At 49.4% G+C, this 5738-nt stretch overlaps 1 pseudogene; it reads right to left on the reverse strand.

Annotated features, from left to right (window-relative positions):
- Positions 1 to 1704: 1704 nt before the first annotated feature.
- On the reverse strand, positions 1705 to 4768 carry LOC147718451 (uncharacterized; annotated as a pseudogene).
- Positions 4769 to 5738: the final 970 nt, after the last annotated feature.

Consider the following 5738-nt stretch of genomic DNA (forward strand, 5'->3'; position numbering starts at 1 on the left):
AAACGCGAGGTGTAGCGGAAAGCCGTGCGGCGCACTGACCGGAAGGATTTATCGAACAGTGCTGGACATAGCGGTACGGGCACTGTGTGGAGTTAAGACTTTTTGGGAATATCACCGAACCAACGTGGTGGTAATTATTTGTGAACTACCTAATCTAGAGTGCGGACCAAACGTCGCACCGATATTGATGCACCACAAAAGGGTGCCATGTGAGATTAGTTTTTTAACCAACGTGCACTTTGAAAGTATACCCCTTCCCCCATCATCACGTCCTGATGAAGACCCGTTGTTGAGGACTTAAACTACCCGCTGTATGTTTGGGTCGAAACGTCGACGACATTCCCTCTTGGGAGCCTGCACCTATTGACCCCTGTCCCGTGCCCCATTTCCAAAAATCCCATTGCCATCTGTGCAAACTAAGGACTGCGGAATTGTATATAGTTTATGAGCGAGTAAAAAAGAAGTACATTTTTTACAAGCGTAATCCAGGGCAGGCTCGTTTTCCTTGTATATAAATGATTCACACTATGTTCTTCTGATCATCTTGATCATTCACTAGAGCACACACTTTACTCTTTCTCTGTGCACGTTCTTCTTTGAATATAGAAATATCTCTTGTTTTATTACTTATGTAAATATATGTATAAAGATATGTTGAATTTCGAAATCTTGTTATATTGTACATTAAACAGATTGACCTGATTGGATTTTTCTCAGCTCTGATGGTTTGTTGGCACTTACTGTAAGATATCCTGTAAATGTGGGCTAGTATTACCTATTGATTTAACGACATAGATTCAGTCTTTTCTTAAAGAAATGTAATTTAATCGAATGTTATAATTACTTTATATGTTATAATTATGTCAAGGACCAACTGTTTTCTATACTCCTTTTGGCATCGGCATATGATTTCATTTTGTCTTTGTTGCATTTATCAATCGCCATCATCTCTTGATGGCCGCAAGTTGGTGACACTGCTCGCAAGGCCCCTTCCCAGGTTGGGATGCGATTCCTCATAGGACGCCGTAGCATGAGGGTTGCAGGGCACTTTCCGGTGGTCGAGTGAGGGGTTGTCCTATATGCTCTGAGGACTTCGTTGAGGGCCACTTGCAAGTCCTTCTTTTCAGCCGTGGCTTGCTGAAATGTCTTTTTGAGCGTGTCCATGAATCTTTCGATGGTGCCATTCGCCTGTGGGCAAAGAGGTGTAATCTTCCTGTAAATGAAATCCAGGTGTTTTGCAAACGCACTAAACTCGTGCCCATTGAACGGAGGTCCATTGTCCATTTTCACCTCTCTGGGGACACCCCATTGTTCAAACACTTCCTCCAGCACTTTGAGAGTGCTAGAGGCACTTGTGGATGGATGGCACGAATTGCGCAATGGGATATCGTGAGTATTCATCGATTATGGCTACCACATATTTACCAGAGGATAGTGGCCCGTAGAAATCCATGGCGAGTTCTTGCCATACTCCATTGGGTAGTGTGGTCATTTGCAATGGGGCCGGTGGGTCACCTTTGTTGGTCAGCTGGCACAGATGGCAATCTTTCAGGGTGGACTCTACCATTTGGTCGAGGAGGGGAAACCACACGCATTCCCTGAGGGCTCGCTTTGTTGATACTACTCCTCGATGGCCTTCATGTGCAAGGTCGATGACACCTTGCCGTAGTTCATTGGGGACCACGATCCGTTGACCTCGTAGTATTATTCCATCTGTTGTAGCAGACAGTTCATCACAGACGTGTCGGAATGCTTGCATCTCCTGCTTGACAGCCGGGTCATTGTCTTCTTCTTGAGGATCATTTCTCCACCGGTTGGTTTGAATCCTGCGGAGTACTTTCTGCAGGATAGCATCTTGCGCCGTGACTTCTCGGATAACTTCCATGGGAATGGCAAGTGCAATGCTTGGTCGGCCACGAAGTGGATGTACTCCTCGGCAATGGAAGGGTTGGAGTCCGATGATGCATGAGGATGACGGGACATATAGTCAGCCGGGTTTTCTGCCTTCCCGGGTTTGTGGACAATGGTAAAAGTATATTCCTGAAGTCTCAGGCCCCACCTCTCGATCCTCGGAGGCATTTTGGATCTGGGGTTACCGTAGATGGTGACTAGCGCCTGATGGTCGGTGATCAACGTAAAGTGCTTGCCGTAGATAAAAACATGAAAATGTTCACATGCCCAAACCACCGCAAGACTCTCTTTCTCAGGTTGCGAGTATGCCCTTTCAGGATCGGACAAACTGCGACTGGCATAGGCAACGATGCGCCTCTGGTCAGAGTCATCGTCATATTGTGCTAAGATAGCCCCCAGCCCCACAGGGCTAGCATCTACAGTGATTTCAGTCTTCCGTCTAGGATTGAAGTACGAGAGGTTGTCAGCAGACTCCACTGCGCGCTTGATCTCTCTGAACGCCTGTTCACACTGAGGCGTCCAGTCAAATGGTTGGCCTTGTTTGGTGAGGATGCGAAGAGGATGGCCGATGGTCGCATAGTCTCTGATGTAATGGGCACAGTAGCTGGCCATCCCCAGGAACGATCTTAGTTCACTGACATCCTGAGGGCTCTTGGTGTTGTTCAGAGTTGCTATCTTGTGCGGATCGGGTTTCATCCCTGCACCCGAGAAAATGTGGCCAAAGAATTTTAAAGTGGACTGGTGGAACTCACACTTGTCTTTGTTTAATGTCAGGTTCGCATTTAGCAGGGCATGGCAGACGCGATCAAGTGCTATGTTGTGTTCACGGACGTCGGAGCAGTACACAAGGATGTCGTCGCTGTAATTTAGAGTTTTAGGGATATGTTGAATGATTTGCCGGATCGCCTCCTGAAAAATTTCCGCGGCTGATGAGACACCAAAACTCAGTCTCTTGTATCTGAAGAGTCCTAAATGGGTTGCAAATGTTGTAATGTAACGGGACTTGACGTCCAACTCCAGCTGGTGATAGCCTTTGTTTAAATCCAGCTTCAAGAACACCCTCGCCCCGTTCAAAGCAGAGATCATGTCGCTCAGATGCGGCCCAGGATGGCGTTCTCTTTCAATCGCAGTGTTGGGCAATCGCATGTCGACATACAGCCTCACCTTGCTAGTGGTGCCTTTCTTGGGTACAATGACCACTGGCGATACCCATGGGGTCGGACCATCCGTCCGTTCAATGATGTCTGCTGACAGGAGGTCATGGAGTTCATCCTCGACGGCTTTCTGGAGATGGAATGGTACACGTCGAGGGTGCTGTGCCACAGGCCTAATCTGTTCATTGATGTGTAGACGTATTTGACAACCCTTCATCTTCCCTAGTCCTTGAAACAGCCTGGGAAACTTGCTGACGATGTCTTGGTCATCATTGACCTTAAATAGGATCTCAACAAGGCGGAGACGCTTTGCAGTTGGTAGGCTGAGTAGACAGTCAGCCTCTGGGCCCTTGATGACATGTATGACCGCCGGTATGGTGAAGGCGTCGTGTTTGAGTGTTGTTGGGAATTTTCCCAAGCATTGAAGTGGTCTCTTGGACATCCAAGTGAAAACTCGAACTGGTGCATACGTTAGTGGAGGCTTAGGGCTCATCCTCTCATATTCCATGACCGGGATATAGTTCAGCGAAGCGCCGCTATCTAGCACGAATTTAGTGTAATGGTTCCCTACTTTTTATGTCCAAGCGTGGATATTTTTTGAGTTGGTCGGGGTCTGCAATCATGTTCACGTATTCCACTGTGTATTCAGAATCTCTGGATGATGATCTGGAGTCCCGGGAAGGTGACCTACGCTCCCATCGGGATCTGCGCGACTCTCGGCTGGAGTGTGACGAGCCTGAGGATAATGTAGTCTTCCCTTTAACAGCTCTTATGTGATGCTTTCTGGTGTCAGAACGAGACGATCTCGTTGTTTCGCTTCGCCTCTCTTTGTGATAGTCCCCACACATCGCTTCGAAGTGGTTAGTCCGTCCCACATTTCCTACATCTCTGACCCATGGCGGGGCAAGCATCCGCATGAGGGAAGTCGTTTCCACACCTGTAGCATTTTTTTGTCCTCTCCGGTCTCCTTTCCCTCCGCCCAGGTTCTCGCCTCCTGTGCTCTGAATATCTTTGATGAGACGACGGTTGTGATCTCCACTGCTTGTCTTTCGAGCTTCTTCGACTGCTGCTTTTGGCTTGGACGCGACGCGCTTGTTCATGGCTCCCATTGCGTCCTGTTTCAATGTTGGTGGCATGTTCCTCGGCCTGATCATAGACGCGAGTCATTTCTTCAATGTCGTCTAGCTCATGTGGTTTTCTTAACAGCCGCCTTCTGAGAGTTTCTGAGTGACACCGATCTATAATTTGTGACTTGATGGCGGCATCTGTTGAGAAGTTGCCGAATTCACAGTGTCTCGACAGTCGCAGCAGTCGGGTGATGAACGCGCTCATCGCCTCATCCTTTCCTTGGCGTGCTTGATGAAACGCATGACGTTCATAGTCTACATTTCTCTTATGGAGGAATTTTTTGTTCAATGCCTCACGTACCTTGTCATAGGTTCCCGCATCCGCAGGGGGAAGATCCTTGATTAGCTTGCTTATTTCTCGACCTGCTAGGTTGCGGAGGGCAATCAATTTTTCATTATCTTCTGTTACTTTGGATCCCTCGATGTAATCTTCGAAATCTTCTAGCCACTCTTGTCACTTGGGCCCATGCTCCCTCTGGTGGTTAGGGTTAAAGGTTACGGGGCCCGCAAATGTGACCCTCCTGCAATGATGGGCTTGACTTCATTTCGCTGTGGGGATGTATCTGGGATCACCATTGTGGTATCACATGCTTCTCACCCCTTTCTCTGGCTCTGACTGACCAGTCGCTGCTCTTTCGCAGGTGCTTTGGTTGGGTAATTACGGTCGTCTTCAGTCACTGTTGTTTAACTTTGCTTGTGTTTGTTTAGCTTTGTCTACTCAGGTTAATTCAGGCTTGTTATGCTTCTCCGTGGCCGGCGCGTGTCGTTTTTCAATGATCACTCACTATGCCTGACCTTGCAATGGCCGCCTGCACTCCACACATAGGAGATGTCCCAAAACTGCCTGACTTCAAGATGGCCGCCGTCACTGAACTCTCATTTCCCACGAGGTTTCACTTCCATTCATTCTATCTTCAGGACTCACCGGCAACCAGTCTCTGGGCAGTAATCTCCAGGTCTCCAGGCTCTTTCTGCCGCAGCCACACTCAGGTTAGGTTGGGGTGGGCTCCCACCTTACTTCACTCTGTCCCGCGCTCACTCGGCGACACCTTGCCGAGCCTCACGCATCGGGGGTGAGATCCCGATGCTAGGGGCCACTCGAGCTCCGTCTTCCACCTTGCCCGGTGGCGCCTGTCAGCAGGCCTTCTTGGGGGCAGTGTCCACAGCCCAGGGCAATTCTCTACTCTTGGGGTGACAGGCAGCGTCGGAGTGGGCTCCCGACTTCTGCTTTTCGGCGCGTGCCAACTTGCACGCATTGGGCGTGAGCCGCGGTTTGGTGCGATCGAGCGCTTTCTCTTTCCGACGCTCGGGTGCTTGTTGCCTGACTTGGGAAGAGGGTCACCTGCTGCTGGCCTCTCAATTTAGGCGGCAGCCTCACTCCTTACAGCAGCACTTCTCTTTTGGACGCTGCTCGGGACGGGACGCTCCGGCAGGGTTCTGTGGGTGAGTTTACTGCTCATCCCACCCTCGTCGCCAGCTGTCGTGTCGCGATCCCAATAATGACACAACACTTGTACTTATATTTATCGGAGCTTTATTCTCTGCT

This window comes from Lissotriton vulgaris, chromosome 4_1 (assembly GCF_964263255.1).
Source record: "Lissotriton vulgaris chromosome 4_1, aLisVul1.2, whole genome shotgun sequence".
Classification (NCBI taxonomy): Eukaryota; Metazoa; Chordata; class Amphibia; order Caudata; family Salamandridae; genus Lissotriton; species Lissotriton vulgaris.